The sequence below is a fragment of the Arachis ipaensis genome, chromosome B10 (assembly GCF_059453495.1).
Source record: "Arachis ipaensis isolate K30076 ecotype BB chromosome B10, ASM5945349v1, whole genome shotgun sequence".
In the NCBI taxonomy this organism is placed as follows: domain Eukaryota; kingdom Viridiplantae; phylum Streptophyta; class Magnoliopsida; order Fabales; family Fabaceae; genus Arachis; species Arachis ipaensis.
This window is the reverse complement of record NC_142435.1, coordinates 57,858,858-57,883,142: the sequence shown is the minus strand read 5'-3', so window position 1 is coordinate 57,883,142 and position 24,285 is coordinate 57,858,858. Positions and strand designations below refer to the sequence as shown.

At 40.1% G+C, this 24,285-nt stretch overlaps 1 non-coding gene and 1 pseudogene across 1 annotated transcript; both read right to left on the bottom strand.

Annotated features, from left to right (window-relative positions):
- The window catches only part of LOC148580175 (uncharacterized), a 67,054-nt pseudogene that overhangs the window by 31,212 nt on the left and 11,557 nt on the right, over nucleotides 1–24,285 (bottom strand).
- LOC148580177 (small nucleolar RNA R71) lies at nucleotides 9,130–9,236 on the bottom strand. The gene has a single exon (XR_015899293.1). It is a non-coding gene; the product is annotated as a small nucleolar RNA R71 (small nucleolar RNA).

Genomic DNA, 24,285 nt, shown 5'->3' with positions numbered 1-24,285 from the left:
CATGCAGCTCATAGTAGCAAAATAAAATAAAATGCAAATAAATAAATTCTAATTAATAACTTTAGCACTCTATTGCAACTCCCCGGCAACGGCGCCAAAAATTGATGCGGGCAGAAATTGGTGAATTAAAAATTGTTAAAATATATACGTTGCAAGTATAGTTCTTAACTCACCAGAAATCTGCCTGTCAATTTAAAAAGGTGTCACAGAAAATTGAAATTTAAAATACTGGGAGTATGAATCCCAGGTTGTCTCCTAACAAGTTGCAGAAAAGTGTGCTATTCTATTAATTAGAGGTTTTCAAAAAGATTTGAATTGGGCAAACAGGAAATTAAATTGATGAATTTGAATAATGTAAATAAAAGCCTTGACTGGGAATTGATTAGTTGGAATCCCTATTATTGTTGGAATGCTCTCAGGATTAATTGACAATTAAAGGTTATCCTGTTTAGTTATCCTTCACTAGGTGAAGGAAAGTTAAACAACTTGGAATGCTACGTCCGTTCACAAGTTGCAATCCACTTAATTAAAAGGGATTGGTGTTAGTGATTAGAAGGCAATCCAACCATAAACCTAATTACAATTTTTCTTTCAAGCCTTCCAACGCAAAGGTTCCTTTCAATCAATTCCCCATCAAGTTAGGGAACTACTCACTCATTGTAAAGGTAAAATTTATAGCATGTAAAAAGGAATTAAGGAAAGACATTGTAAATAAAATTAAATTAGTCAATTAAAAATAAAAGTGATCCTTGTATTAAATAACCCTAAGAATATTCCAATGGTAAAATTGAACAAAACAAAGAACATGGAAGAGTAAACCAAGTAAAGAAAACAAACTAGAATGACGAAGCCTTGATGAGGTAATAACTCTTCTCAGTGTTCCAATGCCAAAAAAAGAAAGTAAGAGAAACTAAAATCCTAAGAACTATGAATGTGTAGAGAGAAAACCTAGGAGAGGAGCAAAACTAGATCTAAAACTAAAACTGTATAGAATGAATGTTTTCTTTGGTTTCTGCATGTTCTCTGGCTCTAGTCTGCTGTTCCAGGCCGAAAACTGGGTCAAAATAGGGCCCGAAATCGCCCCCAGTGAATCTGCAAATTATGCAGGTCGCGCACGTCACGCGATCGCGTCGCTCATGCGGACGCGTCATTCGCGTTTCTACTTTGCCACGTGGACGCGTCGTCCATGCGGCCGCGTCGATGCAAATTGCTCTTTTCCGCGCGGTCGCGTCATTTATGCGACCGCGTCGCCTCTCGCTGGTCATCTCCTCAATTTCTTGTGTTCCTTCCATTTTTGCAGGCTTCCCTTCCAATCTCCAGCTCATTCATGCCCTATAAAGCCTGAAACAGTTAACACACAGATCACGGCATCAAATGGAATAAAGGAGAAATAAAATACATAATTAAAAATCTCTAGGAAGCAAGTTTTCAACCATAAAACATCTTTAGGAAGGAAATATAAATGCATGCTTTTTTAATGAATAAGTGGGCAAAGATCATGATAAAACCACACAATTAAACACAATATAAACCATGAAATAGTGGTTTATCAGTCATCTTACAAGGAATGGGCAAACATGTGCTTCAACGTTGGCTAGAAATCCGGGATTGTGAGTTATGAGCATGAAAATAAATGGGAATCTTAACAAGCAAGTAATCTTAAATTGCAACAAACTAATTCAACTATCTAAGCAAAACATGAGCAATTCCAATGAACAAGCAACATTCCACTTAATTCTATTATAAACCAAGCAAGTAACTGTAACTAAAGTAAATAATTTGGGAAAATTGGTTTTCAAATATGAATAATAAAAGCAACTCTTGGCTAGGCATGGGAATTAGGGTCACGATCCTTGTCTAACAACCGTATCTTGACAATTATGAGGAACCAAGCTCATTAAGTCTACCCTCAAAGTCTTAAGTACGTGATATCTACTCCTAGACTTGAAGTACGTCAAATGGCTTTGATCACATCAACCCATAAGTCCCAACCTACCTACTAATTGGATTAGTAGTGGGTTGGCGTCAATGAGTATCCAATTGACCACCAAGGGCTCCCAAGTCATCAAATCCATTAGACCCAATGATTCAAGTTTACCTAATTCCCTTGACCTAGGCCAAGAGTAAAGAAGACTACTCCATAATCAAAGTAAACAATTCATTGAACACTTGGTAAGCATTAACAAAAGACATGTTCAAAATAGCAATTAAATTGAAATCTACAAGTACACACTAACAATTATCAACATACAATCATCCAAACAACAAGATTAAACATAGGAATCATCAATGTAACATCAACAAGTCAAGATTCATAACATTCATGAAATGGGTATAAAATGACAATTGACAAGAATTCATAAAACTATCACTAGATATAAGCAAAATTGTAACAAGGAATTCAAATTGAACAATTAAAACTAGTAATTAACAAGATCCAATTCATAAATCAACAAGGGAAGATCAAATTAAAACTAGATCTAGAGAGGAACAAGGGTTTCTCTCCCTAGATTAACCAAAGAACCAAAAACTACCTAAAATTATGTCTTAGTGTAAAAATGATTGATCCCCCCTTTCCCCCTAGCATCCTTGGGTCTTTTCCATGCAGAAACAGCTTGAAATTGGGCCTGATGAGCCTCAGAAATTGCCAGGCACGATTTCCTTTAATGAGATCACGTGCAGCTTCCCACGCATGCACGCCATGCAGGCGTGCGCGTGCGCGTCGATAGGAATCTTTTGATCCACGCGGATGCATCCATCCTTGTGCGCCGCTTCCAGCCAATCCCATCCACGTGTCCGCATGGAGTGCGCGGGCGCGCCGATGCTGCTTTTCCCAAGATTTCAATTCTTCATGTTCCTCCCTCTTTGTACATGCTTTTTCCCTCTCTTCTAAGTCATTCCTACCCTATAATTCCTGAAATTACTCAACAAATACATCACGGCATCGAATGACAATAGAAGAGGATTAAAATATGGCAATTTTAAGGCAAAATAAGCATGTTTTCCATCATGGAGCAATTACACTACAATTACACACCTATATATCTACCCGAATTTCCCAAGTATACCCTCCTATTTGAATGACACACATCCTAACTTACCTAAACTAATCAAAGATTTAAATTTAGGGAAATTCATGGTTTTTCACTTAGGGTTGTTTATGTGCTCTATTTAAGAACAAAAGGGTTTATCATGGGCTCAAAATTGGTTAGCAATGGTAGATAAAAGGGTTAAGGCCATTTGGGAAAAGTGACTACTAAAATGATGGCCTCAATCATGTAAATGCATTCATACACCAAGCAATGGACATATAGAATCAGACAAAGCAAGGATCACAATCATAGAGAGAGAGATATGCACACAAGAATGAAAATAATGGTTAAAAGATGTAACCATACAATAGGCTCAAAACTTTCATGCTTGTGTTCTTAGCTCAATCATTATGTTCCAAAATACATTCTTAAAGTAAGTTTACTGCAAAAAAAAAAATTTTCAGAAATTCGGTAGGTCACCCAGGACACAGTTTCTTGAAAAGGAAGTTATTGTTTTGACTAAGTAACTCTATAGAAACTAACTATCATGCAAGGGTATTTACAAGCAAAACTAACTACACATACAATATACTAACTTCTAAGCAAAAGATAAATCCATGGGTATTGAGGGGAAGAGAATGTTACCCATGGAGATCGGTCGAACGACCTCCCCACACTTTAGAAATTAGCACGGTCCTCCGTGCTACGAATAATACGCAAGGGACGGTCAGGACCAGAACCTTCACTATCCCCATCATCAGAGCTCCCATCACTTGGGTTTGAGGTGGATGTGAACATTTCGGGTTCCTCCATGCTAGGGGTAACACAACGCAGAAGCTTCTTAATGTAAGTGTACCGGTGGTGGTTGCGCCACTCATATCTATCATGCTTCCAGTGAAGATCTTCTATCCTTTAATGTGTGGATCTCAGTGGTGGTGATGATGAGCTAGAAGGTAAAAGAAGTGGCGGGGCCATATCGAGGCTTGGTTTGCTCATGGGAAGGTGTAGGTATTTTCCGCTTGGGACCACATCGCCCTTAGCCGTAACTATGATCTTTTTGTCCTTGGCTTCCCAAGAAACACCCGCAGCAGCAACTAAGTCATACACCAATGCTGGAAATGGCAAATTACCCCGGTCGTGAACTTAACTCATCGCTTGCTTGACAAGAAGCAGAATATTCACCGGCTTCTCCGTGAGAACACACCAAACAAGCAAGGCGAGGTCTGCCGTGAGGGACGACTTGTGGGTGCTAGGTAGCACATAGTGGGATAGGATCTGGGCCCAAGCTCTAGCTTCCACAGTGAGGAAGCGAGCGTCAATGCTCTTGGGCCTCATCCGGAGTCGACCTTGGTCCAAAATGTCCCTGGCTCAGCAATGACTCAGAGAATGGAGTCCCAATTGAATCCATAATTCTTTCACTGACGTAAGACTTCTTGGTAGCCATCCATGTCACTTGGCACTGGTAGGACATTAAGCACTTGCTGAATAGCCTCTTCCGAAACTGAGACTTGCTTTCGGCGCATGTATACCGATTGAAGAGAGGGAAGATGGTAGTTAGTGTAGAATTCTTCCACCCAAGAGAGGTCGATTTCCCTTGGTTTCCTCAAAAGAAATTCTCATCCTCACTGTTCAATACGGGGCAAAATATAAGGAGCGACCTTGTCCGGCGGAGCGAGTTGATGCTCAGGATGATAGTTCCTTACAGCTTTGGAGGGGAACATAAGTTCACAAAAGCGGTTGGAGAACCTTGAGGAATCTTTTGCCGGTTTTCCCTTGTCATTCTCATCAAAAGGAGCGGGTGTCTTCCCTTTCTTAGATAGGGGTTTGGCTCCTAATGAAGAGCGCACCTTAGAATTTGACTTTTTGGGTGCCCTTTTTGCGGCCGGTTTCCTCGAAGCTATCTCCTTGCCTTTCTTGGTAGCTATCCTGAAAAGGAAGAGAAGGAAGGAAAACATTAAACCCAAGAATCAATTTGACAAAAAACATGCAAGTGACTTGTGGTGCCCATGATGAATGTAAAAGCAAGGGTCACAACACTTTGCATGGGATGCAAGAGGAAGTAAAGCATGCAATGGCATGAGAAGAGTAGTCTCAAGCATCCATAATAAAGAGCAAGTCATGTTCAATTAATATCTAATTGGAAAGTATAAACTTTAAGCACACAAATTAAACTCAATGCATTTAAGAAAAAGTAAGTAAATGAGGAGGGAGCACCAATTTGAAAAATATATGACTAAAATGAACCAAAATGGTATATGTGCATTTCCTCGAACACTTGGCTTGCAATAATCAAGCAATGAGCAATTATGAGATACTAAACCAATTCAAAGCTCAAAATGGAACATCAATCATCACATAAACATCACACAATGGGAAAGATAAGAAAAAGAATGACAAAAGATCTATTAATGCAAATTAAGCTCAAATTTAACATCCATGGAGAAATAAGGAGAAAGGAAAGGTAAGCAAACAAAAAGCAAGAAACATCATCATGCAAGTAAAAGGGAAACTAAGTAAAGCAATAAGAATCATCTAACTAGAGGAAATAATGCAAGAGAAAATAAAGAAGAGAAGTAAAAGAAGTGAAACCTTGAAAAGTATGAAGGAACAAGGTTGAATCTTCTTTTGTGAAGATGAGAAAGAAAATGGGAGAGGTGTAGTGCCATCGGAAAAGTTGGTTATCGCCGGTGAGTGGCCGAAGACAGTGGTGGGGTAGGGAAGAAAAAGAGGAGAAGGGAGATGATGGAGGGAGAAGGAAAAGCTAAGAAAGAAAAGGGTTTGAGAGAAAGAAAAACAGGGCAAGGCGCGAAGTATAAAACAGACTCGCGCAACCAGCGGGCGTGCGCAAGGTGCGTTGCCGCGTCGGTGAGGATGCTAGCTGGGGACGCGTGCGCGTAAGTGGCGCGCGCGCGAGGGGAGTTGTGCCTCAGGCACAGAAGTGGCACAAAGTTGGCTCAAGTCTCTGGTTTTTGTACCAGAGTGAATCAGTGAGGCAGGGGCGCGGACGCGTACCTTGCGCGAACGCGTCAGTTTTGGCACAAGGTTGGCCCAATTGTGGCACAACTCTCTGGTTTTTGTACCAGAGAGTCTACATATCTCCATCGGTGATGCCAGGGCATCTTGGCCAGTTTCACTGACCTTTTCTTTACTGTTTTTAGGGTAGTTTCATGCATTTCTTTAGGAAATAAGCTAGTGATTGCCAATAACACTCTCAAAGCCATCATTGCCCACGTTAAGAGTCACGTTAACTAAGTTAACGTGCACTCTAACGTGGAGAAGGGAAGTTGAGCCAACGTTAGTGACACTTAACATTGTCACTAACATTGGCAAACACTCATGAGTGGCCACGTTAGAGCCCACGTTAACCTAGTTAACGTGGCCTCTAACGTTAAAAGGGGGAAGAGAAGCCAACGTTAGTGACATTCAACATTGTCACTAACGTTGGCCTAAGGATGCAACACACCACGTTAACTCCCACGTTAACTTGGTTAACGTGGGAGCTAACGTGAGAAGTGAGAGTTGTCGACAACGTTAGTGACACTCAACATTGTCACTAACGTTGGAAGCAACCACACAACCCCCCAAGGAGCCACGTTAACTTCCACGTTAACTTAGTTAACGTAACTTAGTTAACGTGGAAGCTAAAGATGAGGAATGAATGATGAGCCAACGTTAATGACACTCAACATTGTCACTAACGTTGGGACGGCTAAGAATGGCCATGTTAGAAGCCACGTTAACCTAGTTAACATGGACTCTAACGTGAGATCTAGGGGCACATTGGAACGTTAGTGACAATGTTGAGTGTCACTAATGTTCTCGAAGTTTGGCAAGGCCACGTTAGAAGCCACGTTAACCTAGTTAACGTGGGCTTTAACGTGAAGCAAATAGGGGCACACTGGAACGTTAGTGACAATGTTGAGTGTCACTAACGTTCTCGAAGTTTGGCAAGGCCACGTTAGAAGCCACGTTAACCTAGTTAACGTGGGCTCTAACGTGAGGCAAAGGGGTACATTGGAACGTTAGTGAAAATGTTAAGTGTCACTAACGTTCTCGAACTTATACTTTCACTAAATGTTAACACCCCTAATGCCCTGAGCTAAAATTTCTGCCCACTTAGCACTTTCTCTCTGCAAGTAAAGCCAAGCCCAAATGAAGAAAAGAACTGCTTCAAACTCAAGATCCAAAGGCCCATGACTTGAAGAGCAAACTAGAAGCTGAGAAGAGTAGTATATATAGGAGTAGCTTTGAATTGTTAAAAGGGAGTTCTGAAAGTTGGAAAAAGAGAATTACTCTCTGTATTTTACTTTCTCTGTAATTTCTAGTTCTATGATGTATTCTCCATCTTTATTTTCATTTTCAAGAGCTATGAACAACTAAACCCCTTTCATTGGGTTAGGGAGCTCTGTTGTAATTTGATGGATCAATACTAATTTTCATTATTCTTCTTCTATCTTTTCTCTTGATTTTACTTGAAAGCTTTCGATCTTCATCCCATTGAGTAGTTATCTTGGAAGAGAAGCTATTCAAACTTGGATCTCTTTTGAACCTTGAAAGAGGAATGAAGAGATCAAGTTAGAAATGCTTTCTCATGCTGGACCAAATTGGGTTTGGATGGGTATGTGACTATAACCCTCTCAATACTTGATTTGGGAAATGCATGTGGTATAATCAGTGACCATACTTCATCTCTTCTCATGAGCAATTGACCAAGGAATTGGCTATTGATCAAGATTTGAGAGATTGAATTGCAAGAAATTGTAATTCAATCACTTAAGATTGCCAAGGAGATCAATGAGTGCATTGATTGAGGAAGAGATGAAAATGAACTTGATCCGGAGAATTGCAACATCTCCTAAGCCCAATGAACTCCCCATCTCTAATCTTACCCATTCTCTTTAATTTCTGCCATTTACTTTTATGAGAAAATCCCTCATTCCCATTTACAATTCTGCAATTTATTTTCAGTCATTTACTTCGAGTCCTTTAATTCTAGCATTTACTTTTCTGTTATTTACATTCCCGCCATTTTATTTTCTACAACTCTCAACCCAAATTCTGGATTCGCTCAACTAGAACATTCTTCTAATTAAAGTTGCTTGATCAATCAATCCCTGTGGGATTCGACCTCACTCTATTGTGAGTTTTTACTTGACGACAAATTCGGTACACTTGCCGAAAGGAGATTTGTTGAGAGACAAGTTTTTCGTGCATCAAGTTTATGGCGCCGTTACCGGGGATTGATTGTGCATCAACAATGATTAAATTGGAAGATCACTAGATTGAGCATTTTTATTTTTGTGAATTTCATTTTCTGTTTGAGTGATTTACTTTTTGTTTTCGTCAAACTTCTTCCCTTCCCCCTCTACTCTTTTGTTTTACTTTGTTATTTTCAATTCTGTTTGCTAACCCACTAACTGTTTGATATATTGCATCACCCACAACTAACAGTAATTCTGACACAAATACTTTCTGCATCTATCTTTTCTTGCTTGCACTTGATGGTTGTATGACAGGGAGAAGAAGCGGGGTTTCAACTTCCTTCAATTCTGAACCTGAGAGGACCTTCCTTAGATTAAGAAGGGAGGCAAGAGGAAAGAAAGTGGTTGGTGCTGAGGAAGAAGAGGAATTCTTTGAAACAAACATGGAAGACAACATGGAAAACCATCATGGAGAAGAGGATCACAACCATGGGGGAGGAGGTAGAGCAAATCATGCTGGGGAGGATAGAAGAGTTTTGGGCTCTTACATCAATCCAAACCCAGGCAATTGTGGAAGTAGCATCCAAAATCCAACAATCCATGCCAACAACTTTGAACTTAAACCACAGCTCATCACCCTTGTTCAGAACAACTGCTCGTTTGGAGGAGGTGCTCAAGAAGACCCCAATCAATATTTGATCACCTTCCTGAGAATATGTGACACAGTGAAGTCTAATGGTGTTCACCCTGACACCTATAGACTGCTCCTATTTCCATTCTCACTTAGGGACAAAGCAGCCAAGTGGCCGAAATCCTTCCCAAGGGAAAGCTTGATAACTTGGGAAGACGTGGTGAACAAATTTTTAGCAAGATTTTACCCTCCTCAACGAATTAATAGGATGAGAGTTGAGGTCCAAAATTTCAGGCAACAAGATGGTGAGACTATATATGAAGCATGTGAGAGGTTCAAGGACTTAACAAGGAGGTGTCCACCTGACATGTTCAACGAATGGGTGCAGCTGCACATTTTCTATGAAGGACTCTCTTATAAGTCAAAGAAGGTCGTAGACCATTCATCCGGAAGATCTTTGAACAAGAAGAAGACTATTGAAGAAGCCATAGATGTTATTGAAATAGTAGAGAACGACTACTTCTATGCTTCCGAAAGAGGGAACACAAGAGGAGTAATAGAGCTAAACAATGTAGATGCTCTGTTAGCCCAAAACAAGCTCATTACCCAGTAGCCAGCTGACCTCACCAAGAAGATGGAGATGAACTAAGTAGCAGCAATCTCCACTTCATCAACAACCCAAAAAGGAGTGAATGAAGAAGCAGAGGGGAGTCAGGAGCAAGCCAACTACATTGGGAATTCACCAAGGAAAAACTATGATCCATACTCCAAGACCTACAACCCTGGATGGAGAAACCACCCAAACTTTGGGTGGGGAAGTGAGCAAGATCAAAACCAAGACCAGAGACGTTATAACTCCAACAACAATGCAGCTCACCAGCAATTCACACAGAGGACATCTCAACACCCCCACAACAACACTTCTCCACACGCCTATCAAAACCAAAACAGCACATCTGCTCCGAATCACTCATCAATTGATGACAAGCTCTCTAAGATTGAAGCCTTACTTGAAGGAATATGCCAAGAGATTCAAGAAAATAAGGTGTTCAAAGAGGAGGTGCGAGCCAATATTAAGAACCAGGGAGAGACCATCAGGAAGCTGGAATTTCAGGTGGGATATTTAGTTGAGAAGATTCCCAAACCTACTGATAGCTTCCCAAGTGACACGGAGAAAAACCCCAAAGGAGAAGCAAAGAAAGTAAGATGGGAAGATTGCAAAATGGTCACTGCGAGTGATCAATAGACTGAAGACAAGCAAGGAAAATTTTGCAAACAACCTGAAGACAACTCAACAAAGGAGGAGGATAGAGATCGCCAAGAACCAGAAATCTCACAACAAGAGCTGCTGAAGCTCTATGCACCCTTCCCTCAACTGCTCAATGGTGTTGTGGGAAAAAGAATATACTCAAGGTTCCTAGACTTGTTTGCATCTCTACATGTGAACATACCATTCATCAAGGCAATTCAACAAATGCCTGCATTCATCAAGTATATGAAGGAACTTCTTCCCAGGAAAGGCTCACTCAAAGGAGGCCAGACTATAGTGATGAACAAGGAATGTAGTGCCCTTATTCAACCTGAGTTGCCTACAAAAAGAAGAGATCCAGGGAGTTTTCACATCCCTTGTGCCATAGGTGAAACTATGTTCGATAGAGCACTATGTGATTTGGGGGCTAGCATCAACTTACTACCCTTATCCCTGGCAAAGAGGCTGCAGATCAATGAGATAATATCCACAGATGTAATCATCAGACTGGCTGACAAAACTCAAAAGCAAGCAATAGGACTGGTGGAAAATGTATTGCTAAAAGTTGGGAAATACTTTCTCCTAATAGACTTTGTCATCCTGGACATGGAAGAGAGTCACACTCATCCAATCATATTGGGAAGACCATTCCTAGCTACGGCCAGAGCACTTATCGATGTAGAGAAAGGGGAGCTAATATTGAGAATCCATGATGAACGACTCAGCTTCAATGTTTTCAAACTCTCACAAGAAACAGATCAAGAGGACAAGGAACTAAGCACAAATGATAATGAGACACTAAAGGAGGAAACAAGCACTGAAGCACAGCCAGTTCATTCTGAGATCCCCTTAATAGATAAAAAGGAAAACAGCAATTGCCACAGCTCAAGGAAAAGTTGGAGGAACCTAAACCTCTAGAGGCAGGTGAAGACAGCACTACAACTCCTTTAGAAAAAGAGGTCACCAAGGGGAAGGCAACATCAAAAGAAACAAAGAAGAAGGTACCAAGGAGGTGGAGGAACAAGAAAATCTCTACGGAAGATTTCTCTCCAGGGGATAGAGTTGTCTCAGCTTACTTCCCAGATATTCCCCCTAATCTCCCCACTGTACCATCTCAGTTACCCAAGGTCTTCACTATCAACAGAGTTCTTTCCCTGGAACATGTGGAGATCATTGATCCAACCAATGGATATAAGTCCACAGCAAGAGGGGAGGACTTTAAGCACTACCAACCACCCTGATGAAGGAAAAACGTCAAGCTAGTGACGCTAAAGAAGCACTTCATGGGAGGCAACCCATGTTTTATATGTTTTTAAAATAATGAATAAATCAATGTTTATGAATTTCAACCCAAACTTGACAAACACTTGGTGAAATCTTTATCATGCAGTATATAGTGAAGAACAAGTTTGGTGTTCAAAGCAAACCAAGATGCATGCTAGTCTTGGGAGCTTTGAACAAAACTTTTCATCACATTGCTTCAAACTAAGTTTGGTGTCACCCCATAGTGCCACCAAGATGCATATAAGGACCCACCAATAGTTAGTTAGTTAGTTGGAATTCATAAATAAAAAAATCAAATCCTTTCTTCCCTTTTATTAATATTAGCTGTAAAGTTCATATGGTCATTTTAATATCTTTTCTTACTTTTCTTAGTTTGTCTTTATAGGAAAAGAAAAGGAGCATAAAAAGGGATAAATTGGACAACCAAACAAAGAAGGTTCGGACACCACAAAAGGAGGGGCTACACACTTGTTCTAAAAAGGGAATACATCGAAAAATGTTGCCATGCAACATTGAAAAAATGGCACCCCTAGAAGACCGAGCAATCCCCATCATAAAGTGATGATCCTTGTCTTCTAGCCATGCATAACCCCAACCGTCCATCAAGTGACCACTTCATCAATCTACACCCTCCATTCTCTCACAATTTCTCTATATAAATGACCCTTGTCCGTACCACCCTTCATTGTCATCACACACCCTTCACCACTCTTCCTTTTGGTACAAGACACCCTCTATCCGATTACAAACATTCCTCCCCTCACTCTCTTCATTGCCATAAAACCCTAAACAACCAAAAGTTTCCACAACCTTACCACCTTCACATATTAACTATCATTCATGGCGTCTTCGGGTTCTAAAAGAAGGAAGGGAAAGGAACCCATGGAAGAACACCCATATGATGAAAGGAGATTTAGAAGCTTGCATCATGCATTGCAATACGGGTGGATGGTTGATAAGGAAATCATTTATGAGCTGGGATTTCAAGTTACAAAGACTGAGTCCCCCGAAATTATAGAGAAGATAGAAAGGAGAAGATGGGAGCTCCTCACTGACCCGGTCATTAAGGTGAATGTAAATCTCATAAGAGAATTTTATGCAAATACGGTTCGATATGATAAGAAGGATGAGTCTTACACAAGCTTTGTGAGAGGAAAGATGGTGGACTTTGGTCCCATGAATGTCATGAGGGCATTGAAGCTACGGTCTATACAATTTGAAGAAGAAAGCTATCACTCAAGATCAGACAACTCCAATTATGACCAGATTCTGCAAGATATTTGTGTACCAGGAGCTGACTAGGAAAGGGGTGCGGGAAATAACCCAAAGTTCATCAAGAGAATAGATCTCACTCCTGAAGCCAAGGGGTGGTTTGAGCCAGTGAGAAGGTCTATTCTCCCAGCTGCAAACAACTCGGAGGTGAATGTCAAGAGAGCCACAATGGTGCACTGTATACTGAAGGAAGGAGAAATCATGGTTCATGAACTCATAGCTGAAGGTATTAGAAAGATGGCAGAGAAAAGCGACTCAAGAGGAATGTTAGGTTACCCCATCACTATTTACCGAATATGCAAGAAAGCTGGGGTAGTTTTTGAAGATGAGAACCCCATGTGGATAAAGGAAGGCATCCCAATAACTGTACGAAGGATGAAAGCTGCAACATCCCCTTTGCCTCAGCGGAAGCAAAGGAAGAAAACAGCCCCTCAAGTAGTGGAAGGACAAGTCTTAGAGGGTCAAGCACAACAGACCTTGGACATGCACCAATCGCAGGAGGCCATTGATGGCTTGTCTAGACAATATTTGGAAAGCCAAGGAGCACAGAAAGAGCTTCAACTACAGATGATGGGGCAGCAAGAGGAAATACTTTCAAGATGGATGACTCAACAAGGTGAGTGGCAAAGGCAAATGATGGAACAGTAACTAAGTCAAGGACAACAATGGGGAGAAACATTCAACAGGATGGAACAAAGGCAAAACAAGCAACAAGAATCCACCCAGAGGCTAATCAACATCCAAGCACATCAAGGGGCGCACATACATAAGATGCATCGAAGACAAATAGAACAGGCAGAACTATTGGACGAGCAAAGGGCATTCGCAGAAGGAGTTTACATGAGCGAAACAGGACATCATATAAACACTCAAGCCAGGCTCAGTTACTTAGTGGGACAGCGGCCAATATTGCATCCAGGAATAGCCAATTATGACGAAATGAAGGATGAATTAGCACGAAAGGAAAGACAAAGGGTGGAAGAGAGTCATGAGTCAGTGAGGAAGGCACTTGAGGATTGGAAGCAAGCAAGATTGGCAAGGATGCGAGGAAATGCAAGAGGAAACAAGGAGGACAAGCAAGGAAAAGAGCATGGACATCCACAACAGTAAAAGGTGGTGGAGTTCCTTCTTTGTTCCATCTTTCTCTATGTTTTAAATAAGGAAGATCTTGTATGAAATAGAACTTGCTTCCATGTTATGTTTAAACCTTTTTCAATTGTCTTTTAAGTTTTTGGTATTGAAGAAAGTCTATGTGCACTAGTCTTTATGTCACTGTATCCTTACTTTACTTTCTTGTAAGCTTGTCCCTTTAAATCAAATTAAGAAGAGAATGTTTATGTTTTTAAAGGACCAGAGTAGTGTTCATAATGTGGAAGTGCATTCATGAATCTTTAGGGTAGTCATAAGTTAGCTAAGTTGGTTCAACCACAAGGCTAGGAGGACAACTATCTATCCAGAATACTTGACTTTGGATATACCCATGAGACTAAGTTAATAACAAGATCCTAATAAGAGAAAAGGGAAAGAACAATGGAAGTGAAAAAACAAAAGAAAAAGAGTAAACAATAAGGCTAGGCACCAATAGTTTGGACCTTGAGACAAGTGTCTGTGGTACTCCTGTGTGAGGGATCTACTTGGATGAATAAGCTCTCAGGGGTGCTTTATCACCTGGTAACTTGGGTTAACTAATCCGGAATTATCAGCTGAAAATCCACTATCAAGAGTAACCCTCACTACAGAGCATTTAGTAACCCAAAGAGGTGCTAGACACCAAGGTCTCAAGAAAGAAAATAAATGAACTATATGCCTGTGGTGTGTATGTATGGGGGAGAGACTTGAGGGAGTAAGTCCTTAGGGGTGCTTCAACACCTAGCACCTTGAACCAACTGGTTTGGGAGTGTTGGCTGAAAGCTTATCTTAAAGAGTTGCCCCCTTACAGAGCACTTAGCCTAAATAACACAAATAACCCTTGAAATAACAATAAAAGGATCAATGAATAAAAGTCTCATGGGATATAAACAAAGTAAGTGTTTAGGGACATGATAAAAGTCTGAAAGCCAATAATGGAATGAACCTAAGTTGCTATGTATGAAACCACCATAAAATCAGTAACATGACTTCCACAAGAATGACTCATTCCTCTGGATATTCCATTCATCATTCTCTTGTTCCAGTACTTGCTTAGGGATAAGCAAGCTTTAAGTTTGGTGTTGTGATGCCAGGGCATCTTGGCCAGTTTCACTGACCTTTTCTTTACTGTTTTTAGGGTAGTTTCATGCATTTCTTTAGGAAATAAGCTAGTTTTGGGTAGATATTCACCTACACCTTGATTCAAGCATACATTGTGCATTTTACATTATTTCATGAGGATTTTGCATGAATTTAGTGACAAATTGTATGCTGCATTACCCATGACTTGGACTAGAACTTTGATGCACTCTGTTGCTTGATTTCAGGACCAAAGGAAGCAAGGAAAGGGAGGTAACTTGCAAGGTTAATGAGAAAAGTGATTGCCAATAACACTCTCAAAGCCATCATTGCCCACGTTAAGAGTCACGTTAACTAAGTTAACGTGCACTCTAACGTGGAGAAGGGAAGTTGAGCCAACGTTAGTGAAACTTAACATTGTCACTAAAGTTGGCAAACACTCATGAGTGGCCACGTTAGAGCCCACGTTAACCTAGTTAATGTGGCCTCTAACGTTAAAGGGGGAAGAGAAGCCAACGTTAGTGATATTCAACATTGTCATTAACGTTGGCCTAAGGATGCAACACACCACGTTAACTCCCACGTTAACTTGGTTAACGTGGGAGCTAACGTGAGAAGTGAGAGTTGTCGACAACGTTAGTGACACTCAACATTGTCACTAACGTTGGAAGCAACCACACAACCCCCCAAGGAGCCACGTTAACTTCCACGTTAACTTAGTTAACGTGGAAGCTAACGATGAGGAATGAATGATGAGCCAACGTTAGTGACACTCAACATTGTCACTAACGTTGGGACGGCTAAGAATGGCCACGTTAGAAGCCACGTTAACCTAGTTAATGTGGACTCTAACGTGAGATCTAGGGGCACATTGGAACGTTAGTGACAATGTTGAGTGTCACTAACGTTCTCGAAGTTTGGCAAGGCCACGTTAGAAGCCACGTTAACCTAGTTAACGTGGGCTTTAACGTGAAGCAAATAGGGGTACACTGGAACGTTAGTGACAATGTTGAGTGTCACTAACGTTCTTGAAGTTTGGCAAGGCCACGTTAGAAGCCACGTTAACCTAGTTAACGTGGGCTCTAACGTGAGGCAAAGGGGTACATTGGAACGTTAGTGAAAATGTTAAGTGTCACTAACGTTCTCGAACTTATACTTTCACTAAATGTTAACACCCCTAACGCCCTGAGCTAAAATCTCTGCCCACTTAGCACTTTCTCTCTGCAAGTAAAGCTAAGCCCAAATGAAGAAAAGAACTGCTTCAAACTCAAGATCCAAAGGCCCAAGACTTGAAGAGCAAACTAGAAGCTGAGAAGAGTAGTATATATTGGAGTAGCTTTGAATTGTTAAAAGGGAGTTCTGAAAGTTGGAAAAAGAGAATTACTCTCTGTATTTTACCTTCTCTGCAATTTCTAGTTCTATGATGTATTCTCCATCTTTATTTTCATTTTCAAGAGCTATGAACAACTAAACCCCTTTCATTGGGTTAGGGAGCTCTGTTGTAATTTGATGGATCAATACTAATTTTCATTATTCTTTTTCTATCTTTTCTCTTGATTTTACTTGAAAGCTTTCGATCTTCATCCCATTGAGTAGTTATCTTGGAAGAGAAGCTATTCAAACTTGGATCTCTTTTGAACCTTGAAAAAGGAATGAAGAGATCAAGCTAGAAATGCTTTCTCATGCTGGACCAAATTGGGTTTGGATGGGTATGTGACTATAACCCTCTCAATACTTGATTTGGGAAATGCATGTGGTATAATCAGTGACCATACTTCATCTCTTCTCATGAGCAATTGACCAAGGAATTGGCTATTGATCAAGATTTGAGAGATTGAATTGCAAGAAGTTGTAATTCAATCACTTAAGATTGCCAAGGAGATCAATGAGTGCATTGATTGAGGAAGAGATGAAAATGAACTTGATCCGGAGAATTGCAACATCTCCTAAGCCCAATGAACTCCCCATATCTAATCTTACCCATTCTCTTTAATTTCTACCATTTACTTTTATGAGCAAATCCCCCATTCCCATTTACAATTCTGCAATTTATTTTCAGTCATTTACTTCGAGTCCTTTAATTCTAGCATTTACTTTTCTGTTATTTACATTCCCGCCATTTTATTTTCTGCAACTCTCAACCCAAATTCTAGATTCGCTCAACTAGAACATTCTTCTAATTAAAGTTGCTTGATCAATCAATCCCTGTGGGATTCGACCTCACTCTATTGTGAGTTTTTACTTGACGACAAATTCGGTACACTTGCCGAAAAGGAGATTTGTTGAGAGACAAGTTTTCCGTGCATCAATCGGCGCGCGCGCGCACCGTGCGCTGGTGCGTCGATGGTTGAATTGCAAGGGTGCGTGCAGGCGGCATGTACGCGAACGCGTCGGTTCCTGGCGCGAGTTGGGCACAAAGTGGGCACGACTCTCGGATATTTAGCCCAAGAGTGGAATTTCGCCACTGGCGCGTGCGCGCACTGTGCGCTAGCACGTCAGTGCCCTTCTTCAAAGAAAAATTTTTGTTTTCTTTATCTTTTTCACATCCTATCTACATGAACATTCTACCTATCCAAAAAAATCAACAAAGCTAGCATTCCTATCCACTCAATCAATCATGAAAAGATCACAAAATTCACAAGAAACTAAAGATATGAACAAGATGGTATAAACAAGGAAGATCTTACGACGGTGGGGTGCCTCCCACCAAGCACTTTTCTTTAACGTCCTTAAGTTGGACGGTCCTTTTCTTAAGCTTCCTCTCTCCTTGGTGCATCCTCCAATATGTACACCTCTAGCTCTCTTGGGGGCTTGCAACCATGATACTTCTTCACTTTATGTCCATTCACTTTGAAAGTTGCTTCACTCTTAGGATCAAACAATTCCACCACTCCGTAGGGCTTCATCTCATTCACCTTGAAAGGTCTTTTCCATCTAGAACGGAGCTTGCCAGGCATAAATCGGAGCCTTGAGTTGTAGAGGAGGACCTCATCACCTTCTTGAAAGTCCTTCTTCCGGATGTGATGGTCATGAAGTGCCTTAGTCTTTTCCTTGTAAATTCGGTCATTCTCATATGACTCGTTCCTCAAACACTCAAGCTCTTCTAGTTGTAACTTCCTAGCTTCACCTGCCTTGGCTAAATTCATGTTGCACTGCTTTACCGCCTAATAGGCTCGATGTTTAATCTCCACCGGAAGGTGGCACGCCTTACCGTAGACGATCCGAAAAGGACTCATCCCTATCGGAGTCTTGTAGGCCGTTCTATATGCCCATAGTGCATCTCCTAATCGGAGGCTCCAATCCTTTCTTTGTGGATTGACCACTTTCTTCAAGATTCTCTTGATTTCCCGGTTGGACACTTTCGCTTGTCCATTTTTTTGCGGATGATAAGTAGTAGCAACCTTATGCGACACTCCATAGAGCTTGAGCAATGCTTCTACCTTCCTGTTACAAAAGTGGGATCCTTGGTCGCTTACGATTGCTCGTGGCGACCCATAACGGCATACAATGTGATTCCTAATGAAAGAAACAACGGCATTGGCGTCGTCAAGGTAGGTAGGTACGACCTCTACCCACTTTGACACGTAGTCAACCGCTAACAAAATATACAGATACCCACTAGAGTTGGGAAACGGTCCCATAAAGTCAATGCCCCATATATCAAATATCTCACAGAACAACATAGGTTGCTGAGGCATTTCATCCCTTTGGGATGCGTTTCCTGACTTCTGACACTGATGGCAAGACACTCATAACCGGTTAGCATCCTTGAATAAGATTGGCCACCAGAATCCACAATCCAACACTTTTTTAGCGGTCCTTTGTGGGCCAAAGTGGCCACCACATTCGGACGAATGACAAGCTTCAAGAATTGTTTGGAATTCAGACTCCGGGACACATTTTCGAATTACTTGGTCTACACCCCTCTTCCACAAGTGAGGGTCATCCTAAATATAGTATTTGGAATCACTCCTCAACTTGTCCCTTTGGTTTTTCGAAAAGTTTGGAGGGAAGATTCTTGCAACCAAGTAGTTCGCCATTGGGGCAAACCAAGGAAAGCTATCCGACACAGCATGCAAACTATCCAATGGGAATGAGTCATTGATCGAAAATGGATCAATTTTTAAATTCTCAATGCGGCTTAAATGATCCGCAACCAGGTTTTGAGATCCACTTCGGTCCCTAATCTTAATGTCGAATTCTTGCAAAAGCAAGATCCAACGTATGAGTCTAGGCTTTGACTCATTCTTTGTCAATAAGTACTTTAAAGCTGCATGATCCGTGTATACCACTATCTTTGAACCTAGCAAATAAGATCTGAATTTATCTAAAGCGTGAACAATAGCTAGGAGTTCTTTTCCAGTAGTGGTATAGTTGGATTGTGCCGCATCTAGTGTCTTAGAAGAATAAGCAATGACATAAGGGAGTTTACCATTGCGCTGTGCAAGCGCGGCACCCACAGCATGGTTTGACGCATCGCACATTATCTCAAATGGCAACGTCCAGTTGGGGCCTCGCACAATTGGTGCCGTGGTAAGAACTCTCCTTAGCTCTTCAAAAGCTTTTACACATTCACCATCAAACTCAAAATCCACATCTTTTTGGAGTAGGCGCGACAATGGCAAAGCAATCTTGCTGAAGTCTTTGATAAAGCACCTATAAAATCCTACATGTCCCAAAAACGAGCGGACCTCCCTCACGGATGAGGGGTGAGGCAAAGTGGTGATAACATCGACCTTGGCCGGGTCTACAGAAATGCCTTCATGAGATACTACATGTCCTAACACTATACCTTGTTGTACCATAAAGTGACATTTTTCAAAATTTAAGACAAGGTTAGTGTCAACACATCTAGCTAGGACCTTGGCCAAGCTCTCTAAAAAAAAATCGAATGAAGTACCATAAATGCTGAAGTCGTCCATAAAGACTTCCAGGCAATTCTCCATTAGATCGGAGAAGACACTCGTCATGCACCGCTGAAAAGTAGTGGGTGCGTTACATAGTCCAAATGGCATCCTTTTATAGGCAAAGGTGCCAAATGGACAAGTAAACGTGGTCTTCTCCTGATCTTCAGGAGCAATATGTATCTGGAAGTAGCCAGTAAATCCATCAAGAAAGCAGTAGTGAGATTTACCTGCCAAGCGATCTAGCATCTGATCGATAAAGGGTAAGGGGTAATGGTCCTTCCATGTGGCGGCGTTCAATCTTCTGTAGTCAATACATACTCGCCACACATTTTGTACTCTTTTAGTGACCATTTCACCGTCGTCCTTCTCGACCGTTGTGATGCCCGACTTCTTGGGGACAACTTGAACCGGTCTCACCCACTCACTGTCAGAAATTGGGTATATGATATCCGCATCCAGTAATCGAGTGACCTCTTTCTTCACTACATCGAGTATGGTTGGGTTGAGCCTCCTTTGCGGTTGCCTAACCGGCTTAGCTCCATCTTGGAGAAATATCCTATGCATGCACTTGCGGGGGTCAATTCCCACAATATCTGCTAGGCTCCATCCTATTGCTTTCTTGTACTTTCTGAGAACATCTAAGAGCTTTCCCTCTTCTTCATTTGAGAGCTCACTAGCAATAATGACCGGAAACCTTTGGTTATCCTCTAATAAAGCATACTTCAAATGAGATGAAAGGGGCTTCAATTCACTTTTTATCTCAAGTTGAGGTTTCTTTTCATCAATCTCATGGGATTCATTCTCGACAACTTCTTCATGTTCATCTTCTTGGTCATCCGTCTCCTCAACAATGGGGTAGCTGATGAATGGATAATTTATACGCTTTTTGGCATTGTTTTTAGTATGTTTTTAGTAGAATCTAGTTACTTTTAGGGATGTTTTCATTATTTTTTATGTTAAATTCACATTTCTGGACTTTACTATGAGTTTGTGTGTTTTTCTGTGATTTCAGGTATTTTCTGGCTGAAATTGAGGGACTTGAGCAAAAATCAGATTCAGAGGTTAAAGAAGGACTGCTGATGCTGTTGGATTCTGACCTCCCTGCACTCAAAGTGGATTTTTTGGAGCTACAAAACTCAAATTGGCACGTTTCCAATTGCGTTGTAAAGTAGACATCTAGGGCTTTCCAGAAATGTATAATAGTCCATACTTTGGCCGAGTTTAGACGACATAAAAGGGCGTTGAACGCCAGTTCTATGCTGCTGTCTGGAGTTAAACGCCAGAAACACGTCACAAACCAGAGTTGAACGCCAGAAATACGTTACAACCTGGCGTTCAACTCCAGAAAGAGCCTCTTCATGTGTAACATTCAAGCTCAGCCCAAGCACACACCAAGTGGGCCCCGGAAGTGGATTTATACATCAATTACTTACTTCTGTAAACCCTAGTATCTAGTTTAGTATAAATAGGACTTTTTACTATTGTATTTGACATCCTGGATTGTATTTTTGATCCTGTGATCACGTTTTGGGGGCTAGCCATTCGGCCATGCCTGGACCTTTCACTTATGTATTTTCAACGGTAGAGTTTCTGCACTCCATAGATTAAGGTGTGGAGCTCTGCTGTTCCTCAAAGATTAATGCAAAGTACTACTGTTTTTCTATTCAATTCAACTTATTCTGCTTCTAAGATATTCATTCACACTTCAACCTGAATGTGATGAACGTGACAATCATCATCATTCCCTATGAACGCGTGCCTGACAACCACTTCCGTTCTACCTTAGATTGAATGAGTATCTCTTGAATCTCTTAATCAGAATCTTCGTGGTGTAAGCTAGATTGATGGCGGCATTCATGAGAGTCCGGAAAGTCTAAACCTTGTCTATGGTATTCCGAGTAGGACTCTGGGATTGAATGACTGTGACGAGCTTTAAACTCGTGAGTACTGGGCATAGTGACAGACGCAAAAGGAGGGTGAATCCTATTCCAGTATGATCGAGAACCTCAGATGATTAGCCGTGCTGTGACAGAGCATTTGGACCATTTTCATAAGAGAATAGGATGCAGCCATTGGCAAGGGTAACGCCTCCAGACGATTAGCCATGCAGTGACAGCGCATCGGACCATTTTCCAGAGAGGATCAAAAGTAGCCATTGACAACGGTGATGTCCTTACATAAAGCCAGCCATAGAAAGGAGTAAGACTGATTGGATGAAGACAGCAGGAAAGCATAGGTTTAGAGGGACGAAAGCATCTCCATGCATTTATCTGAAATTCTCACCAAGGATTTACATAAGTATTTCTATCCCTATTTTATTATTAATATTCGAAAACTCCATAACCATTCTATATCCGCCTGACTGAGATTTACAAGATGACCATAGCTTGCTTCATACCAACAATCTCCGTGGGATCAACCCTTACTCGCGTAAGGTTTATTACTTGGACGACCCAGTGCACTTGCTGGTTAGTTATGCAAAGTTGTGATAAAAATTTGAGATTACAATTGAGCGTACCATGTTGATGGCGCCATTGATGATCACAATTTCGTGCACCAAGTTTTTGGCGCCGTTGCCGGGGATTGTTCGAGTTTGGACAACTGACGGTTCATCTTGTTGCTCAGATTGGGTAACTTTCTTTTCGTTTTCTTTTCAAAAAGTTTTCAAAAATTTTTCAAAAATCTTTCAAAAATTTTCTCCTTTGTTTTCGAAAAAAAAATGTTTTCAAAAATATATTTTTCTTAATAATTTTTAAGAATGAATTCTAGTGTTTCATGAAGCATGTTGAAGCCTGGCTGGCTGTAAAGCCATGTCTAATCCTTCTGGGTAGGGAATGTCAGGCGTGTCATGTCTGAGTTACATACTAAAGCTTGGCTGGCTATTAAGCCATGCCTGACCCTTTGATTGGAGCTTTAGACTAAAGAGCATAAGATTCCTGGAATTCATATTAAAAATTTTGGAATCCTTATTTTTCTTTTTCAAAATGATTTTCGAAAAAATTAAAAGAAAATCCAAAAAAAAAATAGAAAATCATAAAAATCAAAAATATTTTTGTGTTTCTTGTTTGAGTCTTGAGTTAATTTCAAGTTTGGTGTCAATTGCATATTCATCTTGCATTTTTTCGAAAAAGTCATGCATTCATAGTGTTCTTCATGATCTTCAAGTTGTTCTTAGTAAGTCTTCTTGTTTGATCTTGATGTTTTCTTGTTTTGTGTTGTATGGTGTTTTTCATATGCATTCTTGAATTCTTAGTGCCTAAGCATTAAAGATTTCTAAGTTTGTTGTCTTGCATGTTTTCTTTGCATATAAAAATTTTCAAAAATAAGTTCTTGATGTTCATCTTGACATTCAAAGTGTTCTTGGTGTTCATCTTGACATTCATAGCATTCTTGCATGCATTCATTGTTTTGATCCAAAATCTTCATGCATTGCCTCATTTTCATGTTTCCCTCTTTCATCATTAAAAATTCAAAAATCAAAAAAATATCTTTCCTTTTTTCTCTCATAAAATTCGAAAATTAGATTTGACTTTTTCAAAAATTTTTAAAATCTAGTTGTTTCTTCTGAGTCAAATCAAATTTTCAATTTAAAAAAATCTTATCTTTTTCAAAATCTTTTTCAAAAATCAAATCTTTTTCAATTTTCTTAGTTATTTTCGAAAATTTCAAAAATCTTTTTCTTATCTTTATCACATAATTTTCGAAAATAACATCATCAATTAATGTTTTGATTAAAAAATTTCAAGTTTGTTACTTACTTGTTAAGAAAGATTCAAACTTTAAGTTCTAGAATCATATCTTGTGATTTCTTATGAATCAAGTCATTAATTGTGATTTTAAAAATCAAATCTTTTTCAAAACCAATTTCAATCATATCTTTTCAAAAATATCTTCTTATCTTATCTTTTTCAAAAATTTGATTTTAAAATATCTTTTCTAACTTCTTATCTTCTCATCTTTTCAAAATTGATTTTCAAATTTGTTTCAACTAACTAACTAACTTTTTGTTTGTTTCTTATCTTTTTCAATATCTTCCCTCTTTTTCAAAATTTCTTTTTGATTAACTAATTATTTTAATTTTTGATTTTAATTTTCGAAAACTAACTTTTTTTCAAAAACTATTTTCGAAAATCACTAACCCTTTTTCAAAAATAATTTTCGAAAATCCCTCTCCCTCATCTCCTTCTAATTATTTATTCATCTACTAACACTTCTCTTCATCTCACATCACTGCTCCTATCCTTACCCTGGTGTTTGGATTCTTCATTCTGCTTCACCCCTATTCCTTTTCTTCTTCTACTAACAATAAGGAATCTCTTTACTATGACATAGAGGATTCCTCTTCTTTTCTTGTTCTCTTCTCTTTCTCTTTCTTATGAGCAGGAACAAGGAAAAAGGCATTCTTGTTGAAGCTGATCCAGAACCTGAAAGGACTCTGAAGAGGAAACTAAGAGAAGCTAAATTACAACAATCCAGAGACAACCTTATTGAAAATTTCGAA